Below are 23861 nucleotides of genomic sequence, written 5' to 3' on the forward strand. Positions count from 1 at the left end.
AAGAGAAAAAGAGAGAGTTACCTACAAAGGAGTTCCCATTAGGCTATCAGCTGATTTCTCAAAAGAAACCTTGCAGGCAAGAAGGGGCTGGAAAGAAGTATTCAAAGTCATGAAAAGCAAGGACCTACATCCAAGATTACTGTATCCAGCAAAACTATCATTTACAATGGAAGGGCAGATAAAGTGCTTCTCAGATAAGGTCAGGCTAAAGGGTTCATCATCACCCAGACCTTATTATATGAAATGTTAAAGGGATTTATCTAAGAAAAAGGAGATTAAAAATATGAACAATAAAAATGACAGCAAACTCACAGTTATTAACAACCTCACCTAAAACAAAAACAAAAGCAAACTAAGCAAACAACTAGAACAGGAACAGAACCACAGAAATGGAGATCGCATGGAGGGTTATCACTGGGGGAGTGGGAAGGGGAGAGGGGGGGAAAGGTACAGAGAATAAGTACCATAAATGGTAGGTAGAAAATAGACAGGAGGGGGTAAGAATAGTATAGGAAATGTAGAAGCCAAAGAACTTATAAGTATGACCCATGGACATGAACTATAGGGGGGGAATGTAGGAGGGAGAGGGTGGGCAGGATGGAGTGGAGTGAAGGGGGGGAAATGGGACAACTGTAATAGCATAATCAATAAATATATTTTTAAAAAAGAAAGAAAACTGGGGTTTACAATGATATACCAACAAATTGGACAATCTGGAAAATATATGAACTCCTAGAAACATACAATCTATAAAAAACTGAATCAAAACAAAAGAGAAAACCTGATCAGACCAATTACAACCAACAAAAGCAAAGCAGTAATAAAAAAAAAAAAAAATTCCAAAACAGTACCCTCAGTGGTCCCTGGGGTCTGTCTCTTGCTTCAACAAGGTTTGGATGGAACAGACCTAGGGATTCCCCTTCTTCCAGACTCCAATCACCCTCCAACCTCTTTTCCAGTCACCACCTTCAGAACCACCTCAGCCATCCTCAGCCTCTGAGACCAGCCAACACCATTTTGTTTACCTTAACTCCTCATTGCCAAGCAACCATGAGCTCCCAAATTTGTCAGAATTATTCCACCAAGTTGGAGGCTGCTGTCAACTGCCAGGCCAACCTGCATCTGCAGGCCTCCTACACCTACCTCTCTCTGAGCTTCTATTTTGACCATGACAATGTGGCTCTCTCTGGAGGGTGTGAGCCACTTCTTCCGAGAATTGGTTGGGAAGAAGCTCAAGGGCACTGAGCAACTCTTAAAGCTGCAAAACCAGCACAGTGGCCATGTTCTCCTCCAGGACGTGCTGAAGCCTTCCCAAGATGAGTAGGCAAAATCAGGATGCCATGGAAGCTGCCTTGGCCTCGGAGAAGGACCTGAACCGGGCCCTTTTGGACCTGCACACCCTGGGTTCTGCCCACACAGACCCTCATCTCTGTGACTTCCTACAGAAGCACTTCCTGGATGAGGAGGTGAAACTCATCAATAAAATGGGTGACCACCTGACTAACCTGTGCAGGCTGGCCAGCCCCAGGGTGGGATGGGCAAGTATCTCTTTAAAAGGCTCATTCTCAAGCATGACTAGGAAACTTTGGAGCCCAAAGGCCTTTGAGGGGCCCCTCTGCATTCCTCTGGTATTTGGCTTTTGCCTGAGCCTATCCCAGAAACCATTAGGCATCATTTTAACCACATGGAGTCCTCTCCCTTGCATTAAACCAAGCAGAAGCAATAAAGCTTTTTGTACAAAAAAACAATATCCTCCCAACAAACAAAAGTATTAGACCAGATGGCTTCACGGGTGAATTTTAACAAACATTCAAAGAACTAATACCTATTCTTCTCAAACGATTCTGAAAAATTCAAGACGAAGGAAGATTCCCAAGCTCATTTTATGAAACCAGCATTAACCTAATTCCAAAACCAGACGAAGAAACCACAAAGAAAGAAAATTATATATCAATATTCTTGATAAACATAGATGCCAAAACACAAAATATTAGCAAACTAAATCCATCAATACCTTAAAACTATCATACACCATGATCAAGTGGGATTTATTCCTATTATGCAAGGTTGGTACAACATTCACAAATCTCCTGGAGCAATTGACCAACTACCAACTATCTCTCATCAGGATAACAGCTCCTGGCCAGAACCATATATCACACTTCTATGTTATCACATAACTGTACCCTTCAAGGATCACTTCAAACCCTCCCCTTGCTGCATCCACCAATCCTTAGGAAAAACTTGCCTAATCTAATCAGCCTCCCTGCATTGAAAATCCCATATTATAACAGATCCTAAAAAAAAATCTACATCCTTCCCTAACTGGTGTGGCTCAGTGGATTGAGTGCTGACCTGTGAACCAAAGGGTTGCTTGTTCAATTTCCAGTCAGTGCACATGCCTGGGTTGTGGGCCAGGTCCCCAGTAGAGAGGTGCATGAGAGATGATCACACATTGATGTTTCTCTCCCTCTATTTCTCTCTCCCTTCCCATCCCTCTAAAAATAAATAAAATCTTTTTTAAAAAGTTTCAAAAAAATCTATATCCTATTCTTGAAACACACCAAATATGTTTATATTAATACATTCACAATAATACTAAAAAAATTTTAAAAAATAAAACTTCAGGGATTTATAGAGGCTCCTTCCAAGATCACAGACCAGAAGAGAAGCTTTGTGCTGCACAAGCTTTAACAAGAGGCCCAATGATTAGTATTTATGATGCAAAGACAAAACTTCTTTTAGGATCATATTCCTGGGTGCTATATTCCTGAATGTCTGGTTGAAGCCAGCTGATCAGCAAATAATAGAGAACTTTCTACTGTACCCCTGGCTGAGCCCCCTCTCTTTGTTGAACAAATTAGATCTACCTTGATGTTTTGTTTTGTTTTTTTAATACCGATCTCCAACGAACACATTATTTCCTGAAAATAAAGCTTTACTCTACCAAAAAAAAAAAAAAAAGAAAGAAAGAAAGAAAGAAAGAAAGAAAGAAAGAAAGAAAGAAAGAAAGAAGGAAAAGAAAACTGGAGATGGCTTATGGGAAAAGATCTATTCTCCAGGAAGCTAAAAAGAAAAATTACCAAAGAAAGCAAATTTTGGTATGACAAAGACCATTACTAAGGGTTAGACAGAATATGAATTTGGAATCTACATTGGTTGAGTCTTAGTGCCTTTCAAGTGACTTTCAAAATAAAATCTTATTTTGGCAATGGCAAAAAAAAAAAACAACCCAGAATTGTACTGGCATAAAAACAAATATATAGGAGAATCAAGATGGTGGCATAGGTAGACACACTGCGCCGCCTCGCGCAACCAGAACTGACAGAAAATCTAACGATAAGGAAGTCCGACACCAAGGAGATAAAAAATAAACATTCATCCAGACCAGTAGGAGGGGCGGAGATGGGCAGCCAGGGAGGAGAGGACTCACGTGGCCGTGGCAGGACCGAGACTGGAGGAGTGTGGGATGAACGGGGCAGGCAGTCCGACCATTAGCAGACCCTGTGGCCCCACATTCGCACACAGATAAACCGGGCAAACAGCGGGGAGCAAAGCAGACCGCGTAACCCAGGGCTCCAGCACGGAGAAATAAAGCTTCAAACCTCTGATTGAAAATGCCCGTAGGGGTTGGGGCAGCAGCAGGAGAGACTCCCAGCCTCACAGGAGAGGTCGTTGGAGAGACCCACAGGGGCCTAGGGCGTGAGCAGGCCCGCCCACTCGGGAACCAGCACCAGGGGGGCCCAGTTTGATTGTGGGTAGTGGAGTGAAAGATTGAGGTCCAGTGGAGAGTGGAGCGGGCACCATTACTCCCTCTCGGCCCCTCCCCCATGTACAGCGTCACAGCACAGCGACCAGTGTTACCAAGCCCCGGTGAACACCTAAGGCTCCGTCCCTTTAACAGACGCGCTAAGGCAAAAAAAAAAAAAAAGAAAGAAAGAAAAGAAAAGAAAAAAAATGGCCCCAATGACAGAACACTTCAAAGCTCCAGAAAAAAATACAACTAAGCGAGGAAGAGATAGCCAACCTATCGGATGCACAGTTCGAAACACTGGTTATTAAGACGCTCACAGAATTGGTTGAATTTGTTCGAAAACTAGGTGAAAAAATGAAGCCTATGCTAAGAGAAACAAAGGAAAATGTACAGGGAACCAATAGTGATGCGAAGGAAACTGGGACTCAAATCAACACTGTGGACCAGAAGGAAGAAAGAAACATCCAACCAGAAAAGAATGAAGAAACAAGAATTCAGAAAAATGAGGAGAGGCTTAGGAACCTCCAGGACATCTTGAAACATCCCAACATCTGAATTATAGGGGTGCCAGAAGGAGAAGAGGAAGAACAAAAAATTGAAAACTTATTTGAACAAATAATGAAGGAGAACTTCCCTCATCTGGCAAAGGAAATAGACTTCCGGGAAGTCCAGGAAGCTCAGAGAGTCCCAAAGAAGCTGGACCCAAGGAGGAACACACCAAGGTACATCATAATTACATTTCCCAAGATTAAAGATAAGGAGAGAATCTTAGGAGCAGCAAGAGAAAAGGAGACAGTTACCTACAAAGGGGTTCCCATAACACTGTCAGCTGATTTCTCAAAAGAGACCTTACAGGCAAGAAGGGAGTGGCAAGAAGTATTCAAAGTCATGAAAGGCAAGGGCCTACATCCAAGATTACTGTATCCAGCAAAGCTATCATTTAGAATGAAAGGGCAGATAAAGTACTTCTCCGATAAGGTCAAGTTAAAGGAGTTCATCATCACCAAGCCCTTATTATATGAAATGTTAAAGGGATTTATCCAAGAAAAAGAAGATAAAAAATATGAACAGTAAAATGACAGCAAACTCACGGTTAACAACGACACCTAAAACAAAAACAAACTAAGCAAACAACTAGAACAGGAACAGAACCACAGAAATGGAGATCACATGGGGGGTTATCAACAGGAGAGTCAGAGAGGGAGATAGGGGGAAAGGTACAGAGACTAAGTACCATAAATGGTAGGTAGAAAATAGACAGGGGGTGGGTAAGAATAGTATAGGAAATGTAGAAGCCAAAGATTTTATATGTATGACCCACGGACATGAACTAAAGGGAGGGAATGCGGGTGGGAAGGGGTGTGCAGGGTAGAGGGTAATAAAGGGGGGGAATGGGACAACTGTAATAGCATAATCAATAAAATATATTGTAAAAAAAATGCAAATTAAACCAGAATGAGATATCACTTTACACCAAACAAATGTTAGTGAGGATGTGGCGAAAAGGGAACCCTCAGGCACTGTGGTGGGATGTAGACTGGTGAAGCCATTTATAGAAAACTGTATAGAAGTATCTCAAAAAATTAAAAATGGAACTGCCTTATGACCTAGTGATTCTACTTCTGGGTATACATCTGAAGAAACCCAAAACACTAATTTGAAAGAAAATATGTGCTCCTATGTTCATCACAGCATTATTTACAATAGCCAAGCTATGGGAGCAAAAAAAAGTGCCCATCAACAGATGAGTGGATAAAAAACTGGTGCTCCATATATACAATGGAATATTACTTGGTCATAAAAAAGAATAAAATCTTACCCTTTGCAACAGCCCAGATGGACCCAGAGGGCACTATGCTAAGTGAAATAAGTCAGTCAGAAGAACACAAATATATGATTTCACTTATATGTGGAATCTAAAGAATAACATAAACAAACAAACAAAATAGAAAGAAGTTTCATAGATACAGAGAATAGATTGATGATTCCAGAAGGGAGAAAACTAGGGGGCTGGGTGAAAAAGTTGAAGGATTTAAGAAGTACAAATTAGCAGTTACAAATTTGTCACTGGAATGTATAGTACTGCATGGAAAATATAGTCAATAATGTTGTAGTAACTGTGTATGGTGCCAGGTGGGTACTGGAAATATTGGGGGGGACACTTTGTAAAATACATGGTTGTCTAGCCACTATGCTGTACACCTGAAGCTAATACAAAATAATATTGAATGTAAACTGTAATTTAAAAATAAAATTCTAAATCATTTTTTAATGCCTACTTCTCAACAACCTACTGATAATGCTGTATGTCAAACTTTTATTTTATCTTTGCCAGAATGACAGGTAAAAACTCTACTTTTTTTTTTAATTTTTAATTTTTAATTTTTATTGTTATTCAATTACAGTTGTCTTTAAAAACTGCTATTTCATTGTTTGGGTTTGTATTTCTCTGATGATGAGTGATGCTGGGCTTCTTTTCAATGTTTTTTTTTGCCGCCATTTATATATTACTTTCTGGGAAATTTTTTCCATTGATTATTGGTCTTATTTATTTGTAAGAAATATTTATACATAAATATCTCTTCATATTCTGCAAAAAAAAAAAAAAGAAACAGGCTTGTGGTGGATTTGTATTCCATCAACCTAGCTAAGCTGGAACAAGCATTTCTAGAATTTTCTTCCCTGTTTGAAATAGTTCCAATGTAGCATGGGCCAGGAGAGACATTTTGCATGAAATCTGAGAGGTGGAAGTGAAGTAGCAGCATTCATCTTCTTATGCCTAAATGGTGGGTGGGTTCAGGGTGCCAGGTGCTATTGCAACTTAGGCATGTTATCTCTTTTCTCCTCTCAGCTGTGGCATGGGACAGTGTCTGAACTGCCAGCAGCTCCTAAACCTTCAGCTTCTCTGAATTTGGGGGCAACACACAGGCCACACCTCCTCCAGTTTCCATGGGATCTCCTACTTCATTTTCTCTGACTCAGGGGCCAGGTGTAGATCCAGATCCATAATGAAGCATATCACCTTTAACTGAAGGACACCTCCAATCTTTGAAGTTGATTTGAAGTCTGCGAGAGACTGATGTGGATTACAGTTTATTCTCATGTGTTTCCGCCTTTCCTCTTAAATTCTAGTTTGACATTGCTGCTCCTCCCCTTCACGTTCATCTTTCATGACTATCTGTCCTGCTGACCTCAGGCCCAGCACCAGATGAATAAGCAAGAACCTGATGTAAACTGTTTAATCAGCTCCTGCAATTACATAAGGTCAAATCCCCACAATAAGCCTTTTTTTTTTTTTTAAATCATACCTAATGGTTCTGCTTCTCTGATTCAACACTGACTGATACAAGGCTCAATGATGTACAATGATTTGCCCAAGTTTGCAAGGCTAGGGAAGCACTGTAAATTATAACAGGTTTATCTGACTCCAAAGTCAGTGCTTAATTGCTGCAGTAAGGAATTTCCTGTTACCTGAACTCTTGATGAGAACTAGTACCAATTTTCCCAGGCTGATGGTAAGCAATTGTATTCAGTGCTCCAAGCCCCAATTCTCCTTTATTTTCTGCCATAGAATTTATCATTTAACACACTATACATTGAACTACTATATTTTGTTCATTTTCTACCCAGTCTACCAAAATATAAGCTCGAAGAAGGCAGAAATGTGTGTTTGCTTTGTTCATTGATGTATCTCCAGTGCCTAGAAAAATATTTTACATATAGAAGATGCTCATTTGCTATGTATTTCTGGTTGAATGAATGGAACTATATCATACCAGTCAACATGGATCGTACTTTGGGGTAATAAAAAACACTGGAGAATCCAAATTTACTCAAAAAATAATAATTATTATTATATGTGTTATGATTATCAATCTCTCCTAAAACCAAAGCAAATTGTGAGAGCAAAGTGTTTTAATAGTGTCAGGAACTCATAGCAACCTAAAGAAAACCATCACTAAGAACATGAAAATCTAAACAAAAGTATTGTCTGTAGCAACCTGCTCTCTCTCACACTAACTCATATATATAGCTACAGTTTAAAATATTCTTATAATATAAAATATAGCTACATTTTAAAATATCCCTACTTCAAAGTCAGCCTTTGTTGACTTCTGGCCTTTATCTCCTTATGAAACAATACCAAGACACCCTGGCTGGTGTGGCTCAATGGTTGGGTGCTAGCCTGTGAATCAAAGGGTTGCTGGTTCAATTCCCAGTCAGGGCACATGCCTGGGTTGCAGGCCAGGTCCCCAGTAGGGGACATGTGAGAGGCAACCACACATTGATGTTTCTCTCCCTCTTTTTCTCTCTCCCTTCCCCTCTGTCTAAAAATAAATAAATAAAATCTTAAAAAAAAAAAAACAATACCAAGAGGACAGTAAGAAGAAACTCAGGCACATAAAATCACAGAGTGTCACAGCTAGAAGTCCTTAAAAGATAACCTTTCATTTTACAGGTAAGGAAGCTGAAGCCCAAAGAGAAGTGAGTTGCCTAAGGTCACACAACTAGATCTAACTCTGGGTCTCCTACTACTTACTTAGAATCAAACTGCTACTATGACCCTCTAACCAGTAAAAGGAGAATACTAGCTATTTCAAAGTTAACATCAAAATTAAACAAAATAATACACGAAAAACAGCACAGTGCCTGGCACATAGTAAGCATGTTAGTTACTTCTCTCTGCCAGACATATGCACACACATACCAAAACCCATCAATACAAATCTTTCCCTTTCTCTCCTCCTTTGTCCATTACACATACAACTCACACCATCTAAGTAAGCTTTTCTACTTATTTTTACTATCATTTGTAATGACATTCTCGAGCCACTTTAAGAATCTAAGGAACCTCAATAAAAATGCAAACTTCAGAAACACAGATACTTACTTGCTGAATAAACAGATTCATAGTTGGCTTTCTTTAGCTAGCATATTCCACAGGCACATTAAAAACTGGACTTGTCTACCAGAAGTGCATTTACTGACTACCATTTCAGGATGAGGAGCAATGGCAGGAATCCAGGCACACCTGCATTCATTTCAAGCCATCTGGAAAAGTTTTGACATCCTCATTTCCCCCAGTGTAAGTTTCATGGTCCCCATGCTGTTGTCTACCCTCCAAAAGTTGGTGAGAAGGAAAAGAAATCACTTTTCAGGGGTGTTTACTTCAAAATAGCATTAGTAGACTCCATACAAAATATGGCATTTTCCTAGCACATTTTTTAAATTTTGCTTAAGATTTATTTATTTATTTATATTTAGACAGAAGGGAAGGGAGGGAGAAAGAGAGGGAGAGAAATATCAATGTATGGTTGCCTCTTGCACACCCCCAGTGGAGATCTGGCCTAGGGGCACCTGGCCCACAACCCAGGCATGTGCCCCGACTGGGAATCAAACCAGCAACCTTTGCTTCACAGTCCAGCACTCAATCCACTGAGCCACACCAGCCAGGGATCCTATCACATTTTTGAAAACACAAATAAATTGAGAAATGGTGGTAGAATTTGTAGGGAGTGATGCGCTGCCGACTGTTTCCTTAAATCTCATTCTGTAGATGACCACATCTTCTGCCACTTCTTAAAACTAACTCTGTTGGGGTTAACTTGAAGATGTCACTAAAAAGCTGAATATGCTCTCCAAAAGAGACTGTCCAAAACACCAAAGTGAGAGCAGATACCTGTCATACTTCAAGGGCAAAACTGAATTATGTTCCTATTTCCAGTCATCAATCACTAATAGTCTGTCCTAAAAGACTGTCCTTCTCCACGTGTATCAAACTTAAGTACATCTCATCTTGTGTATGCTGGTAGGGCCATGTGACAGGCAATTTGAACCAGCAATCTGAGCAGGCACTGCTGTACAATAGTGGCAGGACAGAAAAAGTGGACAGTGAAGCTCAAGTCCAATTCCCAGTCCACTCCAGGATCACACAAACACTAAAGCCATCATTAGATCCTCCCAGACACCCTTAACAGAGACCACCGCTGCTGTTTCCCATAATCTCTCATTGCACTTGAGCCTTGCTATGTAGCAAGCTTCTAAAAGGACCAAAGACAGATAATGAAGCCAGCCAACCATTTTCTACCTATGAGCCAGCTTTCAACCATTAAGAACATTTGGTGTTCCAAAATTTCTTTTAAAAGCATTTTTCACATAACAACAACAACAAAAAACCCCGATAAAATAGATGCTATTAGTCATAAAGTAATGCTTAAGAAATATGGAGTCTCAGAGAGCTGGGTTGAAATCCAAGGTCTTCTACTTACTAGCTGGGCACCCCTAAACAGACAAGTTAATGCCCCTAAATTTCAGTTTCCTCATCTGCAGCATGGAGACAATTCTACCACTACTTCATACAATTGTTGTGAGTATTAAACAACATAATATATGTGCTACAATGTGTAGACAAAAAGTAGGGCACACACTAAACCTGACAAGCTCAGGGGAGGCCTGCATAGTGGCCTTACAAACTCAGACACCAAAGTAACCACACAGGATGGTCTGAAATTAAAACTTTCTAACTAAACGCCGGTAGTCATGTCCTAGGCCTGTAGCTTCTTGACAAAGGTCAATTGTTACCATAACTGAACCTGTCTATTGCCTTTTTGCATCTAAAATAACATACCCTTGGAATGTCAAGTAACTCCCTTTTTCCACACCCCTCAGGGTACAACCTCCCACCAGAGCACAAGACCACAGAGCACCTCATTGTTATCTTGTTCCTCAAATACTATCTATGTGCTGCAAATGTTAATTATCAACTATTTTGTACCCTTCAATGTAAAAGAAGTAGGTGTCTCTTCATTTTACTTTTTTTCCAATCTGAGATTTCCTCACTTTGCTTTCCCCTGCCGCCTTAATCTACCACTAATGAATTTCACGTAGCCCTCTTTATGTCTCTTCCTTGGTTTCTAATGTATAAAATAAGCTGCAAAACTGCCATTATCTGGAGCATTTTCTCAATCCATTAAGATTTTACTTCCTGGCAATTGTCATCAGGTTGGCTCAAACAAACTCATAAAAATTCTCTGCAAGTTCGGATGTTTCTAACATCAACAAATATTTGCCACCTACTTTATGATACTTAAGCATAGACAGTGTGATATTAAGTATGTGACAGTGGGTTTCCGCTTTACCTCTAGGGTCAGTCCTTTGCCCTCATCAGGATGCACAGATGGGGGCAGGGAGCCAGAATTATGCCAGAAAGGGCCACAATCCAGAGGTGATGACCACAAGTGCTTCTGTTACCTCTATATCAGATGCAGAACCAACTATACTTTGCTAATTACCATAACAAATGTCAAAAATTGGTTTCATTGATGAAAAGCAGTGGCCTGTTAACATCCACAATAAGAGCTCTGACTGGTTACAAAAATATATTTTAAAGACACTCCCACCTTTGTATGAACAGAGTATAAAAATCTAGGGAACCCTATAGCCTGTCTGTACCCCGAGGGAAAAACTTGAAAATTTATACCTATAGTGTCCTGTTCCAGCCATTCATTTAAATTTTTTTCTTGGCCCTGCCTGATGTGGTTTAGTTGGTTTGGCATCATCCTGCAAACTGAAAGGTTGCCAGTTCGATTCCTGGTCAAGGCAGATGCCTAGGTTGTGGGTTCTGTCCCTGGTCGGGATGTGTATGGGAGGCAAACGATCAATGCTTCTCTCTCACTTCGATGTTTCTCTCCCTCTCTTTCTCCCTCCTTTCTCCTCCCCCTAGAATCAATAAAACAAAATAATTAATAATAAAAAATAAATGTTTTTCTTGATTGTCTAATATCTACTGTAAGGCACAAAAATCCTGCTTCTGGGAGGGATATCACTGAATACAGAGTAATAGGTAACTAACTACAGGGCTCCTCCCTAAAAGCAACTAATGACCTGGCAAAACTGTCAGAGTCAACTTTTGCAGAACTCTTGAATACAAAATCAAAAACTGACAATTACCAGAGGAAGATGTGAAGAAAGAAGAGACTGCATTGTGTAACAGAGCACCATGTTATTTTAAATTACCCACTAACCATTTCCTACACATTAGTGGCTGTGCAAACCACAGCCTGCATCTCTGATGCAGATTGCTGGTGCCAGGGGGAGCAATATAGACTTTATTCTTTAAAAGTTGGGTCTTGACCTGTCTGGCTTTCCCTTGAAGATCAGGGCAAAGGCTGCCCTTTGTTTTGCCCAACTCAGACAGTGTCCAGTAGTAGGGCAGTTTCCTGGGCAAACACATTTAAAGGCACAGGTACTGGATGCAGCAGTATGAAGAAAGGGACAACGGTCTGCACAAGAAATAGAACAAGAGAAAAGTTCAGCATAGGAAATGCAGCCAATAATATTTTTTAAAATGTATGGCATGAAGGGGATACCAGACTCATTGGATACACCAAGTCATCAGTTACATTAATGTCTGATCACTATGCTGTACACCTAAAACTAATATAATATTAAATGTTAAGTGTAAGTAAATAGAGCAAGAATCCTGGTAAGGAAACATTTGGGAAAGGAGCTACATGTAGGAATATGAGGTTTAAAAACTCCCACATACACCAGGAAATTGAGGAATGCACATGTATGCCCTATGTGAGATGCATATTCAAAAAGAGCAAGAGAAGACCCTAAGTTTTAAGCTCTACCTAGGCTTCAGGCTCTAGACAAGTTGGAAGTAAAGACTAAGATGTAAGTGGCCGGGCTAAACACTGAAGCAGTACCCAACATAGAACCAATCTTCAAAGACTAAAAGAGTAGTGCTTTTCTTTTTTAAAAATTTCATTTTTCAATTATAGTTTACATTCAATATTATCTTGTACTAGTTGTGGGTGACAGTAGTTTTTTTCTTCTTTATCTTCTCTCTCTTTCTTCTTTTTTTTTTTTTTTATCCTTTTTTGGCTCTAGGCACTTAAGGTAACTGTCAAAACACCAGTTGACAACTATGCTAACAGAACAGAGACTTCAGAGGCCACATATGACAAAGAATGCAGACTTCATAAAAATAGTTTAGAAAAGCCCACAACAGGCAAAAACAACAAATTTTGGGTGAGATAGAGAACCGTATTTCCAGAATTACCACACTGTAATATTCTAAATATCTAATTTTCAACAAAAAAAAATTACAAGGAATGTAAAGATACAAGACAACAATGGCTCATCCACAGGGGAAAAAAATCAATTGAAACAGTTCCTTAGAAAGCCCAGACTTTGGACTTACTGGACAAAGACTTTAAATGAACTGTCAAATATGCTCTTTTAAAGTAGGTATATCTATGGAGATAGCATGTAAATTAGTAGTTGCCAGAGGCCTAGAGGTGGGGGGAAGGGTTGAGAAGGTGAGTGGAAAATGACTGCTTCATAGGTATAGTGTTTTCTTTGATGGTGACCAGATGTTCTGGAATTAGATAGTGGTGATGCCTCCACAATATTATGAATGCACTAAATACCACCAAGTTATATATTTTAAAATGATTAATGGTCAATTTATATTACATGAATTTTATCTCAATCAAAAGAATTTTTTTTTTAATTCTGCTTCTGAAATGTGGTTGTGCTTTCCTCCCATGATCCTTCTAAGCACATTGTGCTCAAAGCCTTTTAAATGACAGATTGCCAGGACATTATCAAGCTTACAGAACAGGCTGCAGGAACTGTTTTGTCACTAATATTAATGAATGTTCACTTCATAAATGTTAATGTGTACGATGAAATTTAGTCCAAGACTTGGTCTCATTATAACCTCATAAGGAGATTGTGAAAAAGTAAATAACTCTCCCCCATCTCAAACTTAGACCTTTTTGATGGCTACCATTATCCCCAAATTAATAAATATAAATAAAATCAGCCCTGGCTGGTATGGCTCAGTGGATTGAGTGTCAGTTTGCGAACTGAAAGGTCGCCAGTTCGATTCCCAGTCTAGGGCACAGGCCTGGGTTGTGGGCCAGGTCTGCAGTAGGGGGGGCATGTGAGAGGCAACCATTTGATGTTTCTCTCCCTCTCATTCTCCCTCCTTTCCCCTCTCTCTAAAAGTGGAATAAATAAAATCTTTAAAATATAACCAGAGACATTGAAGTTAAGAACAATCTAACAATGGGCAGGGGGGAGTGGGGAGGGGACAGTGAGGAGAGGGGATTAGAGGAACTACTATAAAGGACACATGGACAAAATCAAGGGGGAGGGTGGAGGTGGGGGAGGGAGGGGGTTCAGCTGGGGTGGGGTGGAGGGATGGGGAGAAAAGGCACACAACTGTAGTTGAATAACAAAAAATTAAAATTAAAAAATTATATATATAAAAAAATAAAATAAAATAAATATAAATAAAATCAAATTGACTAAGGCCAGTTTACAGTACATGGTAAGTGTTCAAACAATGTTCATTGTTAGTATATTTCAAAATGAATTTAATTATCACTTATTAAGACACTCAAGAACGGTGAGAAGGGAGGGAAGTGATTTACTTATAGTGCAAATATGAGAATTTCCAAATAAACCAAATATGTATTACCAGATAAAGTAAAGTCACATGGAGTACAGGATTCCAAAGCTCACCACCACCACCACACATGCAGAACTACAAACACTGCAAGGAGAAGGGTTGAGAAGCCATCAAATACCTTAAGACAATAATACAAATCTTATGCCTAATCACAAAAGCAAATTTACCAACTCCCAGTGGTTAAAGAATGTTCCCTTGAAGTCGCATTGTATTTAAACTCCATTTAAAATAATACATCCTCACATTTATTAAGGCTTTTAACATTCCTAAGCAAGCCTACACTGCTTATCACCTTATCTCCACATCAAAGTGAGCCAGATAGGGTAGGCATCATTCCTATTTTATAGATGAGGAAACTGAGGCACAATGAAAAGAAGAAACTTGGCTAAAGGCAGACACAGATTCAGGTCTTCTAATTTTCTGCCCAAGGCTCTTCTCAACTCAACTTCCAGTTATTTAGATTCAGGTTCAAATAGGTTCCAGGCAAGGGGAACACCACAATTGAAATAAACAACCAAACAAAAGAAACCAAAACTGTGTGAAGCCACAAAGAAAAATACATGTTGCATTTTTCTCCAACAAAGAGTCACACTTTTTTAAATTGTCATTTGCAATATCACCTTGTGATAACTTTGATAACACTTAGAAGCAATGGACAAATAGAAGATCATACCACCACACCACACAATAATCCCACCTTACGGGAAACCAAAGCCATTGGCCTTTACCAGTGTGATGAATAGGCCACTGAATGCAAGCTCAGAGCTACAGCAAGGCAGGCTTCCACCTCTCCCCAAGAGTGGAAGCAATAGAAACTTCAATGGAGATTCCTCCGTCTAAATAAGATCACCTGAATCTCTGCCTGGAACCAAGCATGGAAGCTGCTGACTGGAAGAGAGGTAACAAAAAAGGAAGTAACTCCATCTGGCGTTCTATCCCCGTAAGCCGCAGATAGTTCTTCCCTCCCAGTTCCTCTAGTACTTTCAGTTTGTGCTGCTTAATACTTACAAAATTGGCAAGCATCTGTGGAATACCTTCTATACTGGCTCAGCACACAACAGGAGAATTTAGAAGGGCACAGGAAAGAAGTAGCAAGCACAGGTGACCTTGAAGAACACAGGTTTGAACTGCACAGGTCTGCTTCTTACACAGATTTTTTAAAAAAATAAGTATACAGTCGTCCCTCCCTATCCCTGGGTTTTGCATCCACAGATTCACAACTGTGGATGGAAAACAGTATTTTATTTCCTTTTTTTCTGTTTTAAATTTTAGTTTTCAATTACAGTTTACATTCAGTATTATTTTGTGTTAGTTTCAAGTGCACAGCATAGTGGTTATACAACATATATTTCATGAAGTGTTCCCCCTTATATTTCCAGTATATATAATTATTACAATATTATTTTTAAATATTTTGTTTATTTACTTTTAGAGAAAGGGGAAGGGAGGGAGAAGGAGAGGGAGAGAAACATCAATGTGTAAGAAAAACACGGATTGGTGCCTCTCACACACCCCCAACCAGGGACCTGGCCTGCAACCCAGGCATGTGCCCTGATCAGGAATTGAACCAGTAACCTCTTAGTTCACAGGTCAGTGCCCAATCCACTGAGCCACACCAGCCAGGGATACAATATTATTGACTATATTCCCTATACTGCACTTTACATTCCCATGACTATTCTGTAACTACCAGTTTGTACTTCTTAATCCCTTCACCTTTTTCACCCAGCCCCCAGCACTCCTCTCCTCTGGCAACCATCAGTCAGAAAACACTGTTTTTGATCCATGGTTGGAATCGGCAGGTGCAGAGGGCCAGCTTAAATTATGCTCTGAGTTTTCAAGTGCAGAGGGGTGGAGACTGGCATCCTAACCCCCTGCATTATTCAAGGATCAACTGTATGGTGCCTGCCCTTAAAAGAGCTTTACTATCAAGTGGGGAAGAACAGGTACTTACATCCATGAAAAAATGGGGCCAGAGTGCAGGGCATCAGATAATAAAAGATTCAGTTATGTAGTAAAGAGTAGGCAACATAAGAGGTCAAAAAAGAGGCAGAGAGAAAAGGAACTCATTTAATCCTAATAATAATCCCCTGAGGCAGAAACTAATATTATTCCCATTTTACAGATAAGGAAACTGAAACTCAGAAAAGTTATGCAAATTTCAAAAAACATAGGTAATAAGTGTTGATCAACCAAGATCTTTCTGAATCCAAGAGGATTGGCCTAAATGAAGACTGCTTCTTGGAGGACCTAGGCCTCCAACCAATCCTTAAAAGATGGGAAGGGTATGAAATTGAAAGCGTCTTGAAAACAGGTAGAAACTTGATAACCATAAAAAGGCATTGTGCTGAGTCACAGAGTGAAGGGAGTATCTTAGGAATGAGTTTACAGTAACATGCAGGATGACTGATAGAGTGAAAGCCTGGTATGAGGACACCAGGTTGATAGCTATGAAAGAATGCAAGCAGGAAATGCTGTAGGGAAACCTAAACCAAGATAGAAGGGGATATAGTAAAGTAGAATTAAAATATCTCAGGGAGAAAAATCAGGGTGAGGTGACTTTAAAAATAGGGATTAAAAAAAGGATAAGAAAATATTCCAAGAATCTGAACCTGAAATACCCTTAGAATGCTGGTACCACATGATGGAAATAATGTCATCAGGAGGAGAAGCAGGCTGGAACACTTGGTTTGGAACACATTCAGATTGAGATGTGGACAAAAATCCAAAGAGAAATGCCAGGAGACAATGGAAGAAATAGGTCAGGAGCTCAGATGAGGTCACAGCCAGAAGCATCAGTCCCCATATAGAAGTGCTAGTAAATCATGAATGCTGATTAGTTACTGTGGCAGACACTGTGGTTTGCCTACCGAAAAGCTATTCCTTATTTCTTCCTTGCTTCCAGAATCCCAATTTTGTCTTATAGCAGATACTCACGTTCTTAAGGGAGGTTGGGAGCTCTTCTGCTCCAGAGGGGAAAATCAGAGGAAATGGTCTAGGCCAGTGGTTTTCATCCTTGGATGCAGAGAGGAGTCACCTGGGGAAGTTTAAAAATGTTGATGATGCCTGGGTCCCACAGTCAAAGTTGAAATCCACAGTCTAAGCCAATCATAGTAGTTTCAATCCCCCTGTCAGTGATTGATATAATTAACCCTAGCTGATGGGTCCTAAAGGGAAGTTGGGTGGGGGCATGGAAGATAGATTTTTCTTACTCAAACTTAAATACAATGCAGGAAAAATCATTTTTAGATGAATATCATTTCTACATGTAATGCATGGAACTGATGTAACCATATTGCAATTTGGGAAGGGATATACTAAACAGCAAATGAAAAAAACAGAAAATACCTGGGTTCTTAATGATGTCCCTGAGTTACTGAATTGACCAATTCTGGAACCTCCATACCTTTAGATATTTTGTTATAAGAAATAATATTTGTAGCCCTGTCTGGGGTGGCCCAGTGGATTGAGCACTGGACTGCAAATTAAAGCGTCACCAGTTCAATTCCCAGTCAGGGTACATGCCTGGGTTGCGGACCAGGTCTCCAGTAGGGGGCAGTCAAGAGGCAATCATACATTCATATTTCTTTCCCTCTCTTTCACCTTCTCTTCCCCTCTCTAAAAATAGATAAATAAAATCTTTTTTAAAAAAGAAATAATATTTGTCCTTATAGTTTAAGTCATCTTGAGTTGAGTTTTCTGTTACTTGCAGCTGAAACATCCTAATTGAAAACACATATATTGGGTTGGCCAAAAAGTCTATATGTTTTTTTCCATAAAATAAAAGACACTTTTATTTTCACTAATAACTTCATTGATTTGGATATTTTGAGTATGTTGAATATTTCCTGCATGACAGAACATTGATTGTTCTCAATTAATGTCTCCATTTGATTGCTACCAACTTCAACTGGCCTACCCGATTGTGGAGCATTGTCCAGCGAGCACTCTCTAGCACAAAATTTCACAAACCACTTTTGACATGTTCGATCAATCGCAGCACCTTCTCCATACACTGCACAAATCTTTTTATACGTTTCTGTTGCATTTTTACCTTTCTTCAAATAATAAACCATAATATGTCAAAAATATTGCATATTTTCTTCCATCTTCAAAATTAAAATGGTTACACAAAAATTTACCAATTTTGATCTTTTTTTAAATGCATGCTGATATGACAACTATCACAATACAATCAAACAAAATTGTTTCAAATGAAGTTAAGGACAACTAAGCACTACTAGATCCATCATACAGGAAAAATATCAAATGTACTTTTTGGCTAACCCAATAGATGCTTCTATGGATTTCCATATATTTGGATTTCTGCCATGGATTTCCATATATTTCATAGTAAATATTACATAATATTGTATTCATTGAGTTCCCAGGAGACAATGACTGTGTCTAATACATTTATGGATCCCCAGAGCACAATATAGGTCTCCAAACATAAATATTTAAACATTAAAAAAATGTTTGATGGATGGGTGAAAGAGACATAAAAAAAAGAGGAGAATGTCAACGACTGTATCTTCAGGAGACTCCACAACTAGGATAAAGAAGAGAAAAGAGGGAACCAGAAATTTTTTTAAGAATGGTGTGGTCAAGGGGATAGAAGGAAAACTAGCATAGGTCTGGGTCATGGAAGCCATACATAAAAAAAGTTAATACATTAGGGTAGTCAGTGTCAGTGGGGATGAGACAAACATGGAAGTAAAGAAAAGGCTATTGAGGGGTTCTTAGGGGGTGACAATCAGCCAATTGTTCAAGGCTATAGAGTTTCCATCCTAGAACCATGGCCGATTTGTCTGTAACCTTGTGGAGAAGGCCTCTGGGCTGGTCAACGCTGCTGTGACTTACTTGAAGCCTGGACTGGCCACATTTTGGCACTATGCCAAGGTTGAGCAGGTTCCTCCAACCTGTGCTGAGATTCCCACAGCTATTCAGAGCTTGAAAAAAATAGCCAATAATGGTCAAACTGGTTGCTTCAAAGAGCTCACAGTTAAGGAAGCTGTGCCGAATGGTTTGGTGGCCACTGAGGTGTGGATGTGGTTTTATGTTGGCAAGATAATAGGCAAAAGTGGCATGATTGGCTAGAATGTTTGAATACCAATCTTTAACATCTGTTTCTTTTTGGTTTATTATTTGAATGTTCTTGGATCATGAGTGATCAGAATACTACTTGAATAAAAAAAGATATGTCAAAAAAATTTTTTAAAAAAGAAAAGGCTACTGAGATTTGGTGAGAAAGAGATGCCTGGGAACCTCTAGTATGTATTTTTACAAATAGACCCAAAACTTCATAGAAAGTTTTCTCAACAATCTAAGTTATTTGTCCTCTGTAATGAAACCTTTGGCGTGATTAGTGCTTAAGGTAAAATTACTATTTTTAATCAGTGCAGTAGCATTTAATGGAACCTCAATAACTCCATCTTCAGTTTGGTTTCTGGTGATATCATTAGTTTAGGGGACCTCATGCCCAGCAGAAATTAGATCAAAGAACTATTACCATCATCATGAAATACAGTTAAATATCCTTAGAGGAAAAAAAAGAGATCAAATTTTCTCTGCAGGAAAGTGAAAAGTTTTGGGTGTCACTTTTTTCTTTTTTTTTAATTGTGATTTTTTTTTACATTTCTATAATTTATTTATTATTATTTTTATTTATTTTTATTCAGTTACAATTGTCTGCATTTTCTCCCCTTCCCTCCACCCCACCCCAGCCAGTCCCACCTCCCTCCCCCACCTCTACCCTCCCCCTTGATTTTGTCCTTGTGTCCTTTATAGTAGCTCCTATAGACCCGTCTCCCCACTCTCCCCTCCCCACTCCCCTGTGGCTATTGTTACAATGTTCTTAATTTCAATGTCTCTGGTTGTATTTTGTTTGCTTTTTTCTTTTGTTGATTATGTTCCAGTTAAAGGTGAGATCATATGGTATTTGTCCCTTTTTTCAAACACAGCACAGCACCTGTCACAAATACATCAGGTAGCATGAAAAGGTCACCTGCTTGCAGACTTACTTTCTCGCTCACAAGTCAAAGGGGGTTTCCCAGGATAGTAACACTTTCGTTTAAGACATTCTGCAGCTCTAATTTCCATTTCAAATTACAGGTTATCTCTACTTTCATTTGAACAAGTAACTTTAACCCACTACCATGGAATTCTTCTGTATAACTTTGTTCTCTGAGAATGCTGTGTTTCTGGGAAAGAGTCTTGGGGAAATACCCCCTTTTCCTTGTACAAGCCCTTCCTCTTTTTCCATCCAGGAGCTTTTGCCACTGCCTCACAAGTAGAGAGCATTAGATTTTATAGGTAATAAGCAGCCTCTGAGAATTCTGTGAGATCTGTGGTAGCCCATTATAAACTCAAATAGCTGAGAAATGTCAGGAAATCCCCAAATCCAATGAAGTTTAACCTGGGCATAATCTTTGAAGAGTAGGATTGTATTAACACATTTAATACCATAGTGCAGTGTTTCCCATTGTTCTCCATGATAGGTAAAATAATGGTCCCCCCACCCAAAGATGTCCAAATCCTAATCCCCAAAGCCTATGAATGTGTTACATTACCTGGCAAAAAGGACTTTGCCATGGGATTAAGTGTTTTGAGATGAGAAGATTACCCTGGATTATCTGGGTGGCTGCAATGTAATCACAAGAGTTCTAGTAAGAGTGAGGCAGAAGTGACAGAGTCAGAAGATGTGATGACAGAGTAGAGAGGAGAAGGGAAGGTGAGGGTTTAAAGATGCTATACTGCTGGCTTTGAAGATGGAGAGGAATGTGGGCAGCGTCTAGCAGCTGGAAAAAGCAAGGGAACAGATTCTTCCCTAGAGCCTCCAGAAGAAACTCAACCCTGCTTACACCTTGATTTTAAGATTGCTGAACTACAGAACTATAAAATAATACATTTATGCTTATTTAAGCCACTAAGTATGCTAATTTGTTACAGCAACAATAGGAAACTAATATACTTGCCATTGTGACTTGTTTTGAAAAATACAACTAAGTGGTGAAATAAATTTTCTCTAGACTTGTTTTGGAAATTCACACTGCACATTGGTTTACTAAAGGCTCTGAGAAATCCTATAGAAAAGAAATCTAAGTTTAACTCAGTGTTAACCATGGGAAAAGGTTAGCTGCAACCGTCAATTATCATCCTGCAGAACAATGTTTCTTTCTCAACACTGGTTTGAGGTAATACTCTTGATAATTTATTGCACATTAATTTGACTGAAGCTAAAGATAGATGTGTTAACCAAAGGAAAGGTTGGTGTGGATGTTTAGAAGGTGGTGAGTCAAAGACTCCAAAAACTCAATGTTCTGCTCAACTATCCAGGAAAGCTCATTCTGACAAACAAATACATGAGTATTTAGTCCCTGCTCTGTGATCTATCCCCAGGGTGGGATTCTCACAGATGAATGGCAGATGCCAGTAAGATAATACAAGGAGGTCTCCTAGTTCTCATTCCTTGCTCCCCAAACAACCCTCTGCCATCATTAAGCTTCCCTTTCAAGTCTGGTCTGACAGGCTGACATGCCAACTTCAGTCTGAAAATAAATAAATTGAAAATCTGACTTTGTATCTCTATCCCTTGTGGTTTACATTTGGTTAGCATGAGTTCATCTCCAGAAGATTACTGACCTCTAAGTCCAACAAAATTGTTTCTGGGCCTAACTACTACTCCGTAAGGTTCTGCCTAAATAGCCAGACACTGAAACTTTCTTTTTTTAAAAAAAAGATTTTATTTATTTATGTTTTTAGACAAAGGGGAAGGGACGTAGAGAGGGAGAGAAACATCAATGGGTTGCCTTTCATATACCCCCAACCGGGGACCTAGCCCATCTCCCAGGCATGTGCCCTGACTGGCAATCAATCTGGTGACCTTGCAGTTTGCAGGCCAGCACTCAATCCACTGAGCCACACCAGCTAGGACTGGAGAGAAACTTTCTTAATGACACGTCCACCCTGCCTCATTCCTCTAATTGCCACAATCCTTCTTGGGGATAATTTCATTGTCCATAACAGGTCTGTCACCCTGTATAATAAAAGCTCATCGAAAGTGTATTCAGTTGACTGAGTTCACCTGCAGGACAAGGTCAAGCAGTAGTAAATATGAACAGAAAAGGGCCATAGGGGCAGAGAACAGAGGATAACTAGGGACAGATATGGGGATCCTCCATTTGGACCAATGCAGTAAGTGCACATGAGACTACCATATCCATTTTCTGTATTGGTACAGCAAGAAGGTCAGAGCGGACAGGACAAGCCGTACCATGTACCAATTCTGATCACTTTGTAGAAGACAGCTGGACTGATGAATTAAGGTGTTGTGGACAGCTATTGTCTTTCCAATACTTCATTTTAAGGACTTTTCCTTTCCCTTCTTCTATCCACATGGTATCAGTGGGAACTGCCTATTCCTACAATGTGATGTGCAGCCCTTTGTCTGTGGTTTTGTAAAGCCCTCTTTTATGAGTTCCATTTGCTTAGCAGAAGCTGATCCCCAAGAGCTGGACACCTAACCCAACCTGAGTTAATAAGTTTCTTCTGAGGGGATTTTTGAATTAAGAGAAAGATCAGGTACTCTCTCTAGATCAGGGGTGTCAAACTCATTTTCACTGGGGGCCACATCAGCCTCGCAGTTGCCTTCAAAGGGCCGAATGTAATTTAGGACTGTATAAATGTAACTACTCCTTAACAGTTAAGCGAGAGCTCAGCGCTGCCGCTGGGTAGAAACAGGGTGCCGGGCCGGATTCAGCCCACGGGCCTTGTGTTTGCCACCTGTGCTCTACCCAACACATGTAATGCTTGTGTGGTATTAGCTACCATATTTTCCTCCATATGGACTAGAAAGACAAAGCTGGCCTAATGTAAGGGAGAAGAATGCAACACAGATACTAGATGCAAAAGCAAGTGGTAAAGAGAGAAACCAGACAGCATTTCTCCCATGATTTCAATTGATCTCTGAAGATAACTTATATTCAGGAACTTGGGTTCTGTGCGACACCCCCAAATCCATACTAAAAAAAATCTCCTTTTCATTTAATCTGTAAAATTGGGATAATAACTTTATCTTCTATGGCTGATTTTAAAGAGTGTAAATTTGTAAATTTATAAAACCTTTAGAACAGTCTGGCATATAGTAAATGCTACATAAGGATTTATTTAAAAGATTTTCTGTCATTTACAACCAAGAACATCTTAACTAATAACAGGATACAAAAGGCACACCCAAACTCATGGGTAACAAAGCTGTGATCAAATAACAGTGTCTGCCGTGACAGCAGAGAAGGGAGGCAGAAGGTAAGATGTACTTTTTACCCATATATATATATATCATGGATAAGAAATACATGATTCTGGTGACTTGCTCAGAAGAAAGGAAGAAAGCCTGAAAGGGAATCAATGTCATTACTAAACACTGCAGTAATACCCAAATGGCAGCTTCCCTGCTTAGAAAATAAATGGAGTCCCTCTTCACTGGGACCCTTAATGCATAGGTTTGCCATCCCTCAGTTAGACAGTGGCAAGACATGGGTACCTAGAGGGAGGGAGGGAGGTAGAGGAGTTTAAGTTGATGGAGGTACAAATAACACTGGAAGCAACAAATCCAAAGCA

The 23861-nt window shown here is 39.6% G+C and overlaps 2 pseudogenes; both read left to right on the forward strand.

Annotated features, from left to right (window-relative positions):
- The first annotated feature begins 1050 nt into the window (after positions 1 to 1050).
- On the forward strand, positions 1051 to 1579 carry LOC112310816 (ferritin light chain pseudogene; annotated as a pseudogene).
- Positions 1580 to 8765: 7186 nt separating this feature from the next.
- On the forward strand, positions 8766 to 19340 carry LOC112310548 (ATP synthase subunit g, mitochondrial pseudogene; annotated as a pseudogene).
- The last annotated feature ends 4521 nt before the right edge of the window (positions 19341 to 23861 follow it).

This window comes from Desmodus rotundus, chromosome X, assembly GCF_022682495.2.
Source record: "Desmodus rotundus isolate HL8 chromosome X, HLdesRot8A.1, whole genome shotgun sequence".
Taxonomy (NCBI): domain Eukaryota; kingdom Metazoa; phylum Chordata; class Mammalia; order Chiroptera; family Phyllostomidae; genus Desmodus; species Desmodus rotundus.